Raw genomic sequence first — 17,731 nt, 5'->3', positions numbered from 1 at the left:
AACACACGTTTTTCATTTTTCAAATAAATTTGACGCTGTTAATTTTGCCCTAATCATGATGTTTCAATAAATTTAATATTGAATAAACGAAGGTCTTTCAATGTTATCCTATACACTATATAACTATACCCCATTACATGTTCACATACACATAACCCCAGCACGTAATTACTATTTACATTCATTGAATAATTGCCAAAATCTGGTAATCCTTCTAATCCGGTATTAGTTAAATTCACTAACCCAATCATAGAAGTTAGATTGTAATATATTTTCTACAAGGCCATTATAGCGTATAAATATGTTTTATTGATTTAATCGGATACTCGTTGAGTAAATATGATACTAAAAGTCGTTAAAAGCGTGACGACTGTAGCCCTCCGCGGCACTGAGCCGAGGCCACCCCGCGCCCCCCGCGCCCCCCGCGCCCCCCGCCCCCGCGCAGCCGGTAGGTACATACCACTGCAGTTTCTATAATGGAACATAAACTGAAAGCATTTATGGTCATACAAGTGATAAATTCCTGTGTTAGGACTATTGAGCTATGGGAAGTGGCGGGTCGCGGCGCAGCTCGCCGGGTTGTAAAACAACCGTTAACTTATTTACCGTGCGCATCTTGCCCTCGACGCTCTCGGCTCGTTTATTTACAATATGTACCCGCCTGCGCGGCCCCGTCCACAATCAGACGAGACATGTTCACTACGACAAATTGATTTAAGATTTGCTGAGAGGCTTCAGGTTTATTCCGCGTCGGTTGATGCAAATCTGTTTGCGGTGGAGATGGGTGCGGGTCGCGGGCGCGGCGGCTCGCTCGGTGGGATAGAGCTAGGATTCTCATCTGTCGGTTCCTAGCCTAGGAACCGACAGATGAGATGGTGATGAAAGCTTCATCACGGTTTACTGCAAACCTAACAGGTACAAAGTAGATAGGTAGGTCCATTGCTGCAGATATGCAGGATCCTGCAAAAGAGGTGTAGTAACCCAAAAAGGAGTAAGTACCACAGGGGCAAGTTCAGAATTTATCACCGATATACTAAGGGTAGTGTACGTCTATGCTATGTGGCGACATAGCAGGGTATTTGCTATTGACCGGCGACTTTATTCATCCAAATCTAATCATGGATCTCTACTTTCAATCTTGATCTTGTTAAGATTCTATTTTTTTACTGAGTATACCTATATACATGACATTAATCCATATGTATAACACTACAAGTTATTATAAGAGCTTTCTTTTTCGCCAGGGGTAAAATCTATGTATATGCAATCAATATTCCTTAGTTTCGACAAATTTTGTTTCGAGTGTGTGGGACACAAACACAAAACATTGGCTGAAGATTCGCTACATTCGCGCATCGCTTTTAATTTATTGTATCATATCCAAGTTGTTTTGTACATAATACGTCTTATAATATAACTCTACCTTTAAAAACCTGTTGTTGTTACCCGGGTATTTACATACGTAATGGTTAATAACAGCGATACGGTTCGCAGCTTTACACCTTCGATGAGTATGTAGGTACATACCTACACAGCCTGTTTGCCCATGATTCACCCCTGTGGCTAAACCGGTGGGAATTCAATAGACCTGAACGCATACATGTCTAGATACAAATATCTTCACTTCCAACAAATTCTTTTCCTCGGCTACCTAACGGCTAGTCCATCGTTGACCCGACTGTCTACAGTTAGATATTTAGTTGTTTGCACAAGAATTCATCCACGAACAAGCAAAAAAGTTGTATGTTCTCGTTGAATCTCATCAGTGGTTCGGTTCGTGGGTGAATGCTGAGTGGTCGACGCGCCGGCTTGTTTGGACAGCGACTAAATTGTGGGCTTAATGCAATAGATCGCAGGCTCCCGCGCCACCGCGCACATAAACAAACACACGACATATAACTGGAAATCTTCATGGGATACAAACTGTGCCTATACCTATCTACGTCTGTGGAGATAGTATTTCGCCATTAGAATTCCAATCGTAATCGTAATTACCTGTGTATGTGGCGGTGTGTGTGTATGCCGAGGGCGCTGCTACCGTTAACCACGGTGACATGAGCAAACATACCATATAGGTAAGAGGAAAGCTCTAGGTAACATAAAATAGCTGCTTTGATATTTTAAAATTGATCTTTGAATCAAACGATGCTATACTGACATTTAAGTGATCAAGTTTACTTTTCATGAATACGTAAAATTTTGAACTGTCATATGGCTAACTCTGTTTGTGACTTCAGGTAGTGTGGTAGGTAGTAGGTATGTGTGTTACCTACCTAAGTATATAAATAAGTCCTGAGAGTCCTAAGAAGAATACGTAATAAAACTAATACACTTTTTCTTCGACACAAAATAACGTCTTACTGCACTTTGCGCATTCCTCTGGGCCATTTAAAACTGTAAAGTTCTAAAAAGGCTAATTAAAATTCGTTCTGACCGCTTCAAGATACAATTAAACCGCGAGATCTAAATTGGTTTTTATAAAACGTTACGTACAATACGGTGACCAAGTTACTTTCAATAGGAGCTACGACTATTTGCCATAAAGGTAGGTTAAATAATTGCCTCAATCAACCAACCAACTTCAAGTATTTTTTACTGAAATATGTAGGTACATATGTATTACATATAAACGATTTAAAATAATTACATATAAAAGATTGTTTAACAAATGTCACGGGCGTGTAATGCTAGCCCACTCAGTGCTCACACGAGTCGCACGCAACCAAATATCCATCAAACATGTTTACTCAGGTATCAGGTAGACGAACATCAATTAATTCCTCACTGAAGTGCCCATTGACGCCCATCATCAATGAGAATCGATACAAAGCCGCGGAAATAAATGAACAATACCCGAGTTAATCAAATAGATTTTTCTTACAAATTAGGCGGAACTAATGCGGAATCTAAAATATTGTGAAACATGGAAATATTTGTGCGCGATGCCGATGGTTAATAAGTTTTTATTGGCGGAGTGATGAGCTGTTGCGTTAGGTCACCGGCGGCGGCGGCGGCGGCGCGGGAAGGCCTCGCCAGGCACGCCGCGGGTCCTAACTAACGTGCCTTTTCACCTTTCGAGGGTTTTCATCAGATCAGACCATCATATGCAATTTACGCCAGTCTGTCAATTGTGATTACCAAAAAATAAACATTGGTATTTACAATCTTCAAGAAATAAAATAATTTGATAAAGTACCTACTTACTTACTTACTTACGAAGTTTAATATAAGTACTTAACATGGATTTAACAAGGTTTAACAGAAAGTGAAAACACTTAAGAAGATGAAAATGACAGTTTCAGAGCAAAGCTGTCTGTATATGGACATGCTCGGCGAGCCACTTAGTATTGAATGGAATCACAATGAAATGAACAGTGAGGCATTGTTCGCCGCCGCCGCCGCCGCCGCCGCCGCCCGCCGGCAGTCAGCAGATGACAATGATGGCACAATGCGTCCATGCGACACGTCACACGCCTCCGTCCATTGAGGATTAGGTTTTTGTGGCAGTCGGTTAATTTTCATTCATACTCGCGAGCGCATCACGCGCCTGTATTAGACATCAACGCGCGCGCAAAAAAGCTGTTATTGCGCGTTCACGAGCGCCTCGTGCAACTCACCTATAAAATCGCCATAAATTCCGACGCCTTTTTTGCCACTCCAAACGATTCTGTCTGACGATTAATTGAAGCGCCAATTTAGCAGGAAGCAGATTCCTCTTAAATGATGTAAATTAAGTATAAGTACGCAATAATTGTACAATGTAGAGCCCCCCGGCCCCGCCACGTCGCCCTCGCTGCCCTCCGCCTGTGTTAATGAGGCTTCTATAAAATACGCTAAGGGCTCTTAACTGCTATGCACCGAGATTGCTTTTCGTGGTCGGTGTCTATTAATAGTTATTTATAGGCTAAACTGAAAGAATAGCGCGGCACGAGTAAAGATCGTGATGGACGTGTTGATGCCCGCGTCATCGCCGGCTCACCAGCTCGGGCTCATGAATGGAGCCCCGGATGCACCCGGCGCGGCCGCGGCTGCGAGGATGAAGTAATAAGTGAGTACATAATGACGGGGATGACGTCGCCGACGTGATGCGCCGCCGCAATCAGACGACCCATTGAGAAGTCTACTTACTACTGGAATTGAAAACCACTTAAAGTTCCTCTCCGTCAAGTCATGAGGCCTTGTATTTTCTGCTAATTAATCTACAACGAGGAAGTGGCTTTTTGGAATTCTTAGCTTTTAGTTTGTTGGATTTAGCTTGTTGTGCAAACCTATTGGATTTACTTAGAGGTAAGTATTAGGATTAGATTAGTTTCTATGTTTTATGATGATGATGTCTTCCATGCCGATACGGCTACGGCGACTGCTAGTGGAGATTTAGGCTTCGTTGGTCGGATATAGCTAATACATATTTCTCTTTTGTTTTTTTTTAAGTGAGTATTTTTGTTATCACAAAACCACGTGGCGTCGCACTGTCGTGCAGGAGGCAGCCGCCCTCGGCATGAGCTGGCACGAAGTCGAAGGCGTGGCACAGGACCGGTCAAAGTGGAAATCTACACTTCGAGCCCTATGTCCCTGACTAGGGATCCCAGGACCTGATGATGATGATGATTTTTGTTATCTTGTTAGTGACAAATATAAGAGCTAGACAAGGGTTTGTCATCGCAAGGAAACATAGACCAGTCAGAATAGCATCAGTCGCTGAATGACCTGGGTGTGCTGGACGTATAGCCGGTGAATGGATGTTACGTCACTCGAAGAGGCTTTCATCTATAGCTCATCAAGATTATTTCAGGTAAGACAATTTAAATTCTCAAGTCAAGACCAGCAAAATAATTAGACAAATTGAAAATATGCGGTTGAGTGGAGCGCGGCGGCGGCGGCGGCGGCGCGGGTGTCGCGATTGGACGCGGCATCCGCTCGCCACCGGATATTTTGGACACTGAACCGACATAAAATTAAATACTCTAATTTATTTGAATTAACGTTTTATTACTCCAGCTAGAGGTGGGTGGAACGCTCCTTACAATAATAATAACTGTAAGTAAGTTACACTTACATCTATTTATACTTCCTATCTAAGATCATGTTAGTCTTAAGTACATAGTTTTATGTGGGGTCTCATACAGTCTACAGATCGGTAGAGTCGAATGCCGCTGAAGCAACGCAATAGGATCTATTGCGGAGGGTTGATGCCGTCACCCCCCGCGCAGTGGCCCGTAAAGAAAGGTAAAAAAGAAAGCCACATGAAGGCAGATATGTGCTTAGTAGAATATACATACTAGGTAATTAATTGATTAAAGTACTAATTAAGTACCTATTTGTTAGGTCTGTATGTACAACTGCAAATGTGACCAATATGCATAGACAAATACATTTTCCCACAAGGTAAATAATATAATGATTTTAGTAAAACCTAACAAAGCATGAAAGCTCAAACAAATAAGGCAAGTTAGTGGAGGACGCGCATGGGAGACCTCCGCTCCGTCACTACCAGAAATGGATACGTCTAATGAGGCAAGAATCAATTAGTGTGCGAGTCTGTGCGGCGGCGGCGGCGGCGGCAGGGGGCGGGGGGGCACCCGCGGCACCGGCGGCCGCCGGTGACAAATTAGCTAATGCACCAGCTCTCGACGACGACGTGAGAACACGCTAATGACAGAGTCCAGGGCCCAACCCGGCCGCCTTACATGCCGCCCCCAGCCCGCGCCCCCGAGCGCCCCGGCTGCCACGCCAGCCCGCCGCCGCCTCTCCACATTGTAACAAGCTAACTGTTTCCATCGAACATTTCGTAATAACAATATAATAGCGCGCCATGAACCGTGTCAATTTTCTCACAATAACTTGTTGAAGATGCCTTTATCTAGTTCGCTCCGCTCTGATCTTGGCAATTTACCCATTGCTTATACAATATGGAATAAGTGCTTGTAAAGATCGCGATGCAGTGAAAAAGATGTGTCAGATTGAAATAGATAACTATAGGTGGTGTAATTAGAAGTTCTTTTGCTTGTGCGGCGCATGTAAGCCGCCCCGCGCAGAGTTGCGAGGTACCCTTGAACCTGAGTGGCAGCGCGGCCGCCTTGCCAATGACCCCAGCGGGCGCGCGGCCCCCGCCCCCGCCCCCGCCCCGCCCGCCGCCACCACCACGTCACGACGACACCAGCCTCTAACCAAAACATCCCGTAAATACCAATTTTACGTCGTTAACAACCAAAGTAATACTTAATTTGCGGCAAAAGCGTTGGACAGTTACCGATATTGGGCGCGCAAACAGGTTCGCGCCGAGTCACTGAACTGCACGCGCGCCGCGGCTGCATGCAACCATCATTCATAGTTTTTAAACAAAGCATAATCCCTAAATTGACCATGATATGGGTAAATTACGTATTTATCCATATCCTCCCTTCTTTCTTTACCCTTAAGCCAAAAAAATAATATTGCTACAAAAAATCGGAACAATTTTGTGAAGTTGAAACACTTAAGTACAAAATTTCCCATAAGTGCATGTTTAGTAGCGTGAAAGTTATTCCACGCGAATCTCGGTGCGCTTGATTTACAGGTCATATGCTTGTACATGCACTGAAAGAATGTGTGATGGGAGGATCTAGCCGCTAGCCTAGCCTCGGCAGATTGATGCGACGCGCGCCCCTACTTGCTATGTGGGAACCCGCGCGATACAGATACATGCGCAATGACTGCGGCGGCGGCGGCGCAGGCGCATACCAGCCACATATTGGCACACATTAACATTAGGGGTTTACTTTCTCATGTCTACACCGAATCTTATAAAGGCATTTTATTTGCTCCAGATACAATCGTACAGACCTAACTCAGCATATTGAAAGTCAACTTGCACATGATGAAGCAGCCAGAGATATCGTTATTTATCGTGCATTTAATATCTTGTAAACATGTTTAGTTTCATAAAAGTAATTTGGAGTAGAGGTTAAGAGGCGAGTAAGAGTTGTTTGTGCAGCACTCGCTGCTCGTCATTACAGGCCAAAAAACAACGTGTGGGTACCTACCGCCGCGTGACACAAACCCACATCCACACTCCACATTCGTGAGCACTCGGCACCGGAACATTAATGGCAAACACATCAAATGTTCCTCCGAGTCGATCTGGCCGCTCGGCGCCCCGGGCACTGTGCTAGAATTTTGATTGATATTTTTTGTCAGCTAACTCGGCCACAATGAGATGACAGGGGCAACAAGAGAAGTGCAAAATAGGCATCGTAGCTGAAAGTATCAAGGTTAGCCGGCGGCGACTCCGAATGTCGGCGCACTAACAGTACTCTGCGCCCCGCAAAAACTGCTCGCAGCGCCCCCCGCACCACCCGCCCCCGGCCCCGGCGCCCCCGGCACCACCGGACCCGGCCGGCACATCCGAACTGTGAATGAGCGCACGCGACCCACAATCGATTTAGAATGGCCAATTAATTAGCTAACTTTTTATTTCATTTATTGTAGTGTGATCCAACAAGTGGGTTACAAGAGATAGGATAGCTAGGTAACTGCCTCGTCTGGTAAAACCGTAAGTGAAACGAGACCGTAATAGTCCTCTATTGGGGTGGGATTTCCATTTTTCGAGTGTGTGAAGTCCGCAGCGACCCGCCGCCGCCGCCGCCGCCGCGCCGTGCGTGCTGGGACCGCTTTCTCGGCCTCGATCTTGACCGACAGTCGGAAGGCGCCATGTTCTCGTGGTCGACAATCCGATGTATCTATGTCGAGTGCTTGTAGGCGGCCTTGAGCGCCGGCCATTAATTTGAGTGCGGACCCGCGGCCGGTCCCGTTACTGCTCGCTGGCCGCCGCCGGGGACCCATCCCGCGCCAGTGGCGACTCGCTGTGGGCTCCCGAGGCGGCTGTGACCAGCTATTAGCGCCCGCGAGTGCAAGTATTAGCTTCTCCCAGGAGTTGCAGAAAAAAGTGGTTGTCAGTTACGGTGCTCGCTGCAGTGGGCGTGCAGGTTCACACGCGCCCGCGCCGAGTCACGGGTGACTCGCAGCGACCATCCCCGGCATTATACCGGCTTTTTATAGCATGACGCCATGCGCGGCATTATGTACCGTGCTCACGGATGCGCGATGCAAAAAATAAAGCAATTCGTTCGGTGTTACTCCGTGTTACTGCTAAATAATACTAATTTATTCAAGCTCTACCCGTTCTTTGCTAAATTTGTATCTTATATTGAGCTTAATAATCGTGAAATGTAATACGGTTAAGGTTCTTAAATAAATTCTAAACTGTATCCCACTTCAAAGTGCTCTGTGATCAAGGAGCTTTAACCTAAGAGGCGGGGTGCGGGGGGCGGGGGTAGGAGCTCCCTTCTCGAGCCCGGGAGCAGCCACAAACTGCTTATTTATAGATTTGGTAGGTTGTTGCGGAAACTAAGTAACAAAGGTAACCCTTATGGAAATAATGTAGAGCCCATAAGATCCTTAAGAAAGCTTAGGTATGATAATTAATTACATAACATGGATACTTTCGTTCATTACTATCGCTTATCAACTAATACAATTTGTATGCTCACGCAAGAGCAGCCGCATCGCAACGGCGCCGCAGCCCTGATAGCAGCCGGGAGCGGGAGCCGGTCTCACCCGAGGTTCACATCACTTCTTCTCTCATTTTTACTTCAGTGTCGATTTTAATAGCCGATGCCGAATTATAACCAATTACCTTAACCATCACGACTATGTAAATTATTACAAATTAATAACGTTTTTCTAAATTCTAGTAATTCCACAAAGCCTTAATTGTAAATTGTAGTCTGGCTGAATTCCTAACAAATTATTATGAGGAAGAAAATTTATTCTGAATATGATAACTGCTATAAATAGTTGAGAATCTCGCCATCTAGATTGGCGTAATTGCATTCACGTACGTAGATGTACATCGTCCACATGCATTACGATCGAAGGTTACACACACAATCGCATTACACTGCCTTCTAGTCGGCGAAGGCGCGAGCGAGGGCCCATCTCGCTGTAACATGTTCATATTACATAAAAGTAAGGAGCTGACTGCGGTCATCGCAGACAATGTATGGAGTACCTGGGGGTCACTCTATATGACGAATAACAAAGTTTCGAAGCGTTGCTTGCGAGCCACGACTCTATCTCATATATTGAACTTGCCTATTGCACGACAGCTCTCGTTCGTTAGTTTTCTTTCAGTATAGAGTAACCCTCCTGTAGTAACATCGCAGTCCAGCCGGATGTGTCCTGTGTTGTCTCACCAACATCTCACATCAACATCACTGCATGCTGCCATGATGACCACGCGACGTGACGACGATGTATGTGTTACAAAAACCCTAATCGAAGATTAACGCTTATGTCATTCTGTTTTCGTTATTCGGTAAGTATGGATTAAAATTAATAGAATGGACCTACGACTTCATGCTGGGCACGTTAAAGTGAATCATTACTATTTTTAAATATGGTGCAGTCGGAGCAAAAACCATGAAAAGATTGTTTAATAATAATAAATTATGAAATAAATATAGGAATTTGCAGTATTTTTGACAGATAAATACAGGGTAGGGATTTAAATATCTAATTTATGTAAATTAGCGAAGGAGGTATTGGTTTCCCGGAAACGATGTTCAGTTGGAAGGGTCTAGGAGCCGCCGCGGCCGGCCCGCGCAGCCTCCGCCGCGCTTAGTTTCACGTCTCAATCGATGGCCAATATTCATAAGCGAACGCAACAGTTAGTGCGATCGTGCGTATAGCGCTTTATAATTATTTAGCTATTTAGCTATTTAGCACCTACTGCCTAATTACGTACTTATATATTTGATATAATGTAATCACGATTAATATTATGGCACGGTGAATAGGACGGACTATTTAATAACATTGAACACACAATGTCCGAGGGCGAGTTCCGGACAGCATGAAATATGGTATTCCCGTCAATTAAGATTGTTAAAATAAATTTCTAACTACCGAGAATTATTAGTAATGTGTGATTAATGCGAGTCATGCCGAAGGTAAGTTAGGAGGTCCAGCAAACAAAATCCGCGGAGCTGGTCACGATGCGCCTCGCCGGTGAGTCACCCGCGCGGCGGCGGCGGCGCGACCCGGCTCCTCCGACAACACCCGATCATCCATTAATAACCTTCATTATCATCACTATTTTAAACTCGTCGGCTACGACTGTCTCATTTCACTTTCAGCTAACTATTATTCAATTATTTTGTTGTATTTCCACTCTTACTTTTGTCACAATGGTGTTTTATTGATAGTGCCGCCAGGGCGGGCGGGGGCACCAGGCACCGGCAGCATCCGGCTCGAGACCCAACATTTTTTGCTCGAAGAAAAGTATTTTCTTATTGGTTTTTTCTCTAAGATAACTGAAGGAGGACGTCATCAGCTGGTGGTTTTTGTTGGGGCTCCATCGAAGACGAACTTTCGCGATTATGACTCCGAGGTACGTACCTGAGGTGTATGAGAATATTGTAAATTATCGACGAAATAACACGGAAGTGGTGGCTGATGAGCTCATCGCGAAGATGTTTCATTTATATATTTTTTTAGCCCTGTTTAGTTTACCTCCGTCAAACTTTAACTAGGGTTACGGCGAACATCGATCGATCACATTGACCGTATACAAAACTGTACGCAACCACTTATTATTTACACAAATAACTAATTATTATAATACTGGCGTCATTATCTCATCATTAGCTCATCTATTAGTATATAATGTACTATGTATAAGTGAGTATTTTAGTCTTTATAGTTAGTTAGTTACTTATAGCTATTTAGAAAAATTAACTTCTCTCAATTTATCGTACTACGTATAATACTGTACAAACCACCACTCTGAAATGCTTTTAGCATTAAGTTTGCCTATGTACAATTTATTAATGTTCAAAAAGAGTTAGGTTGTGGCTTGCTAGTTAATATATTTTTGGTTTAGTTGGCTCGCTCCCTATTACATTGGCACTAAACATAACACTGGCGAAAAGTGGGTGCAGCAATGCACCTCTGCCTACCCCGCAAGGGAGTACATTAGTACAAGGCGTGAGTGTGTGTGTGTGTGTGTGTGTGTGTGTTTAGTTGTAGGTACCTAAGTAATACTTAGATACAATAGGATCAATTAAGGCTTTCATAAAGCTCCAAGATTGCTTTCTAACGAGCTTATTTCAGTTTCAATACAGAGCCGTCCGTCACGCAATTATTGAAATAGTTATCGTTCGTTCTTCTGTTTGACATATGAGCTGCGGACACGGCTTGTAGTTCTCGGTACATATTTGCCTACTTATTCATAGAAGACACCCATCACTGCATGTGAGCAGTAAACATTCGAAAAGATCCAAACATAATTAGCGTTCGTATGTTGCAGGCAATTTAGTGAAACGAGATTGGGCTGATTGCATTCACCGTATAAAATATTTATCCAAACGGCGGGTGATTCTGCAGCCGCGGAATGGCCGCGCCGGGACGTGATAAATGGAGTTTCGGCTGCATTTACTTTCTGCTGCTGCATTCTGGGGCAGTTTCAGTGTTACAGGTGGACGACGTTGATGTGCGGGGAATGTCACCCCTTTCACTGTCCCCGGCGCCCCGGCCCCCGCCCCCGCCCCCCGCGCCCCCGGCAGGCAGCAGCTGCGACGAATTGTTTTCTCAAATTTTCTCCGCTCCGTGTCTGCGTGCAACGTAAAGGCCTAATTTGGAAAATGGACATCGCGGTGGCGAGTGTTCTAGCGAGAGAACGATAATGAAGTAACATTTCGACATATGCCGTGCATCGCCGTTACTCCAATTTTCTGTGGTTTCGATAATTTGTAGTTCTCCGTCGGACTCACGTTTACGTACCTACACCGTACTCACGTGAGAGCATTTATATGTGCATACTGTGAAGTTCAATCTTCCGAATATTTGGGTATTATTGCATCAACTTAGTACTTACATGTAAAAAGTTTATAGTTTGTATATAAGTACCCCAATAAGTAAGTATGTACTATCGAACAAAAAAGTGTGGACCCCCTTAAGGATCATTTTCCTTTGTAGGCATCAGCCATCAATGACTCGCTCTTGATCAATGGGGTACAAGTTGACCATAAGTTACTGTCTCTATTGCCACCAGATGTGTAAACACAAAACAACATTGCATTGTCTTAAAGGTGCGAAAGTCCGAAAGCAATAAATAATACAAAGGGAAAGACATTTAAAATAATGGGGTTGGTTAAAAAGACAGGCAAAGGCAAATTTGGGATTGCAAAGGATTTGTTTTAAAAGTGGCAACTCACTTTTTTGTTCGATAGTACAATGTAGATACTTGCTAATCACAATTTAGATTGCATCTAGCAAAAAAAAATTCTGAAATATCACTTTATTAAATTAATAAAGTGGACCGTGATCATACAATGAAATTCCCATTGAAAATAAGTATCTAGTTATGATGTTTGTTTTACTAAATACAAAAGTGCAGAAATTGCACGCGTGTCAGATACTGACAACAACAAGCTGCACTCGACCTAGAAAGTGATTCGGAAAGTATATTATCATCCAGCATTATTGTGTCCATTATAAACTCATTAGCTGGCGAGCAACGGCACTGGCGGCGCCAAATTACCAACATTATCAATTTATACTTGCTCGTACACAAACAAAAAAGTCGAGTCGAGATGGCCGGTTCCCGTTAACAAATTTGTATTGTGCAATGTAGGAGAAAAATTGAAACGCGTGTTTTGGTTAGAGATTTTTTGTGGGAAGGTTTGATACCGCTACGGCCGCGGCCCGCGCCTCCGCCTCCGCCGCCGCCGCCGCCGCCGCCGCCGCCGCGCCATCCATCACTGCAGCTCCATCAATCTGCACGCGCATGACAAATAGACCCTCGGCTAATTGTTTCCAGGGAGACTGACGGCGCGCTCCTCGCATGAGCTGCGGCGTGGGACTCAACCCGATAGCCAATTAATATTGCTATGTAACTTGTTTGCAAGCCATCGTCAAAACCTCACGCAAACACTCATAAATACTCATAATAGATGAAAGCAAGCCAAAGATAAAAAGAACCGTAACAGCAATGTCGTAAGTAGTTGTAATTTTGACAATAATGTGGAGACTTGTCCGCACATCGTGAAGTGTGATCTCGCGCGCGAGTCACATTCACGCTCTATTAGCGTCTTGTTTGTTTGTTTATGTGCGAGCTATTATGTGCGTGTTGTGAAACCGTTTAGGTACAACTGTTAATATTATAATAGTTTGTTAATTTACGAAAATCGTGCATGGATAATAATAATGTGATACTAATATTATTTGAACAGTGTCAGGGGTTCAAGGGAACTTCCTTGTTGGACGAGTTGTGCGAGAACACAGCTCATCACTCGGCACAGCCGGCTGACTGCCGCGATGACGACTGATGATGGATGACCGACGACCTTCGCAAGGACGCCGCACAAACACGTACAACTACTCGCCGGCGCGAGCACTCGACGAGGTAATGCGACGGTTAACTACCATAATTGAGTTATTTTAGCTATTTACTGCGTTACTAGCTTCATTACGTACCACTTGTATGCGGCGGGAGTGCGCGAGGCCCTTGCTGCTCGAGTGCGAGCTAGTAGAGGTAAGCGACGGCCGGCGCCACCTCGATGTATACCACCACGCCCATTGAAACTCTACAAATGAATTAATATGTAACAAATACGTATCTAGTATTAAATATAAATCATATAGTTACTTAGAAGTTTTTAAAAACTGAACAAAACAAGCATCATGTCTATGAATAAAAATCTCGAAAATGCGCCGCGCAATTATTACATTATCCGACATCAATGTTGTTAAGAAAACGTGAGTAAATACAAATGCAAATAGGCTCTCTTAACTTCATTCAATTACAGTCAATATTGATGGATATTGGAAAATCTAATAATAATGGATAGTTGCAAATGATCCGACCTTATACAGGTATAGTGATGTTGTTTCGATTCAGAGTTAGCATAGCTGCAGTGCCAGTCAATATAACTTGAGAATGTTTCATTCAGAAAGAATTCATGGTGCAGAGTACTACAGAGAACGACTCTACACTGATAAAGTACTCTTCACAGTAACTATGGAACATGGAGAGGAGGTCATTTTTCTATTTGGACAGACCATAATATTGATAAGTAACAATGTATGGAGGAGGTCTCCGCGCCGCATGACGCTGCCTCGTGAGTTATCACTCGGAATAATCATCGTAATGCATGTTATTTACTAAATAAAATAATGCTTTTATATTGTTTCCGCTTTATTTATTAAGTAGTATTTCTGCAAGTCGTGAGCCAATTTTGATAAGAGATATATAACTTCTGGTTGGAGGATACTAGGAAGCGCCTACTAAGTGATGCGAATGTAAGGCGGCGTTCAGACATTAATTTATATGAATCTTTTCCACTGCGGCTCGAAATAGCTTAAACACTTAGAGAGGAGAAACATACCTAAGCTCTGTACCTCGTGAAATATAAGCTTTTTTATTTAGACGAAAAATAAACCTTTGTTTTAACTTTATAACTGATAATAAAAGGAGTCCAAACTTGAATGCTTGAAGCTCGATCTTAATCAATTTAACAAACTCTTTTAATTCAGGTTATGCAAGGGTTTCAATTTGATAGAGTTATATCTAAGTAGCTACAACAAGCTACAACCTTGAATGTAATGTAATAATAATAGATCCAGCCGCCAGCGCCAGCGCCAGCGCCTAGACGCAAGTTTTTGCCCCGGACAGGTATCGAACCCGCAAGCTCCTCCTCGGCTTTTAAACTAATTGTAGGTATTTAATAACAGACTCTCTATACATATACATTATACATCCACAAACATAAATACTTGCGCATACCGCGCCACTGCGTACGTTTATCATGACGCTACACTTCACAAACAGCTTTTTCTGAACTAACGTCCGAATGGCGATGTATTTTCGATACGAGTTCTCGGTAGGTACATAAAAACAAAAGTATTGGAAAAGCTATTCTAACTGTCGGAAAGCTAAAGAATTGCTATATATTTTTGTTTCACGTTTTTTCTTGGACAGAACAGAATGGAGCACCTTCCTACGTGGAGCCGCCCGGGTCCGCTCGGGTCCGCCCGGGTCCGTCCGGGTCCGTGTCCACTACGTTATTTAGTTTTTCCTCCGCTATGAATATTAGCCTCGTATTCTCGCTCATGCGATCCGAAACAATATCAAATTTAATGTACGACCGCGTTAAGGTAACGGTACGAGTTGCATGAATTACTTTTTTCCGTTTTGAGGTCATGAGATAATATTCGTCTGCCCCATGCTCCTTATCGAGCTGCTACGGTATTTTCTGATTGTCCGAGCCCACGAGATAAATAATTACGACATTTAAATGACAGGTATTGATTGAGTGTCGGATGAAATATTATTATATTACATTTGAGCAGGAGAGGACACTTCATGAATCGTCGATGATGGGGTCGCATTCACGTCCAGCGTTCGCGAGCTTCAAGGATGGTGAAGAATGGCGCGGGTCAAAGCGCCGTTGTGCGCTCACCCCGCCGCCGCCGCCGCCGCCGCCGCAGGCTCTGTGTCACAGTAAGTGAATGCCGTTTAAGCTTCTTTTGCAAGAATATTAGATCGGCGACGCGGCGCTAATCAACACGGCATTTACCAGGAGGGCACAGTGACTCCTCGGCGGTTACATTGTTGCGGTCAAGATAGCTTCTTCACATAAAGGGCTCACTCACAATGCGTGTGACGTGAGTCAGCCCCTGACGTTCTCACAAAGGTATTCGCAAGAAAGAGTTATTAAAGGCATTATTATAATGTCGCCGTGAGATCTGAAAGCACCTAAATGAGGCATAGCGTGCTGGCGCGGCCGCGGCGACGGCGGAAATTTTATTTCTCAAGTTCAGTCGGCGCTTAAATTGGCTTCTGCGTTTAGTTGAAGCTTAATCAGAGCTCACGGCGGCACAGATACATAACCTACATCTAAGACATGTGAGAGTGCGCCTAACTGTTCAGTGTATCGAAATAAATACAGGGTGCTCGTGCCAGTTAATATGCTCTTCGATGTAGCTTCGGCCTAAGAAGGCCGTCCGACGACCTTCCGGCGCAGGCACCGAGCGTTGACCGCGCGAGTCATTACCACCACCAGCCCGCCTCGCAAACAGGATATAGGTAATTGCCAAAATGTAATCGCGGAGGATTAGGAACGAATCTGCCGCCACGGCCCACCGGAGCCACTGACGATGAACAACTATCGAAACAAAGGCGCGTCTACAAATTGTAGGTAATTGATATTTATATGTACTCGGATCTACCATAATCTGATGCATCTTCATTGAAAACGATTCGCAGTTACGTATAATGAATAAGAATAATGATAAGTACTAAGACTGCGGTAGACGTTAAAGGATCGTGAACCCGATTTGGTATGATGTCAGACATCAGAATAGAAAATAAATTTTATTAGTCACTTGTTTTTTATCTATAAATGCCTGAGCGTGCAATTACTAACAAATACCTTAGAAATCGAGTAGGATAAAAACATAATCAGTAGATCCTCTCTTGCCATATCGCATAATAGGGTATGACGCTACAGCATCGGATGAATATCGATGTGAGAATGACGTCAGTTCCCGCTGACCTCTTGACCGGCTGGTGGCGGCCAACGGGAAACAACTGGCCGAAAGCGGTAAATAGAGGGCTCAACGGGAATAGAAAATGGTCGACAGTCAAAATAGAATGTAGTGTTTTAGACGGGTTTTTATTTTACATACATATTTTAAAGATGAATTTTATGTTCCCTTTCTTTTGGGTTTTCTGTAGTCAGGTAAAAAGGGATGAGTCAGGTGAATATTTGTGGTGTTGAGTGTCCCCTGGCTTGGCGCGGGTGTCTGGTGGGTCCCATATACGGCATGGTGGTTAATCATTTATGGCATAACACAGCAGGCTGGGTGACGACAGATTCCAGTTGAAATATTCCACGGGAATTTTAACTAATTATTCTATAGCATCACTTCATTTTGAAAAGTCTATATCTTAGTACATGTTACCTGAAGCAATGGCCAAATTTGTACTTACTACATACTGGTTTCTGTGTTTAAACACAAATACTTGCCCCGGCCGCCAGGGAACGAACCCAAAACCCTCGGAGCTGCAGTTACTTAATAACCACAGCGCTATTCAAACTGAGAAAAGAATAGAAACAAATTTGGTATTACGAGCAAATTACATGTGTCACCAAATGATCGTAGCAAATTGTGCTACGACTCGTAGCGCGCGCGCGTTGAACTCTTTTGTATGTCATAATTGATTTAATTAGCCCATAACTGACCAAAATATAAATAAATAATTTACAAAAAACATAGCCTAATGGTAATTAACGGAAGCTCTATAAAATTTTACATAGATGAACCTTTGTAGGTAGGTACGTAAATGTATTGGTTAGCTGTATAATTGTATATATGTATTCTACAAACTACTTTCCAATTTTCATATTTATGGCTCACTCACTTGACTGTGTACCTGTTCTTTTAACTTGGAATAACCTGGATATGTACCTATTAGTTATATGGTGGTTAACTGCACATAACCCGGGGTTAATCACGTTACTACTGAGCAAATGGGCATCCAGAATAACGAGCCGAGTGGAACAATAGGCGCGTGTGCCACTGAACCCGGCGCGAGCCCTTCAATAAAACCAGCGCCATAAAGTATCGGAATACTCCGCTACCATCCTGCTCACAATTATAATTACAAGTGAATTCCGTAGGTAAATGG

At 43.7% G+C, this 17,731-nt stretch overlaps 1 long non-coding RNA gene across 1 annotated transcript; it reads left to right on the top strand.

Annotated features, from left to right (window-relative positions):
• The first annotated feature begins 9,835 nt into the window (after positions 1 to 9,835).
• On the top strand, positions 9,836 to 14,177 carry LOC125489067. The gene is made up of 4 exons (XR_007266718.1): positions 9,836 to 10,429; positions 12,860 to 13,035; positions 13,272 to 13,444; positions 14,055 to 14,177. It is a non-coding gene; the product is annotated as an uncharacterized LOC125489067 (long non-coding RNA).
• Positions 14,178 to 17,731: the final 3,554 nt, after the last annotated feature.

The sequence above is a fragment of the Plutella xylostella genome, chromosome 10 (genome assembly GCF_932276165.1).
Source record: "Plutella xylostella chromosome 10, ilPluXylo3.1, whole genome shotgun sequence".
Lineage (NCBI taxonomy): Eukaryota > Metazoa > Arthropoda > Insecta > Lepidoptera > Plutellidae > Plutella > Plutella xylostella.
The sequence above is the reverse complement of the archived record's forward strand: the minus strand, read 5'-3'. Positions and strand labels throughout refer to the sequence as shown.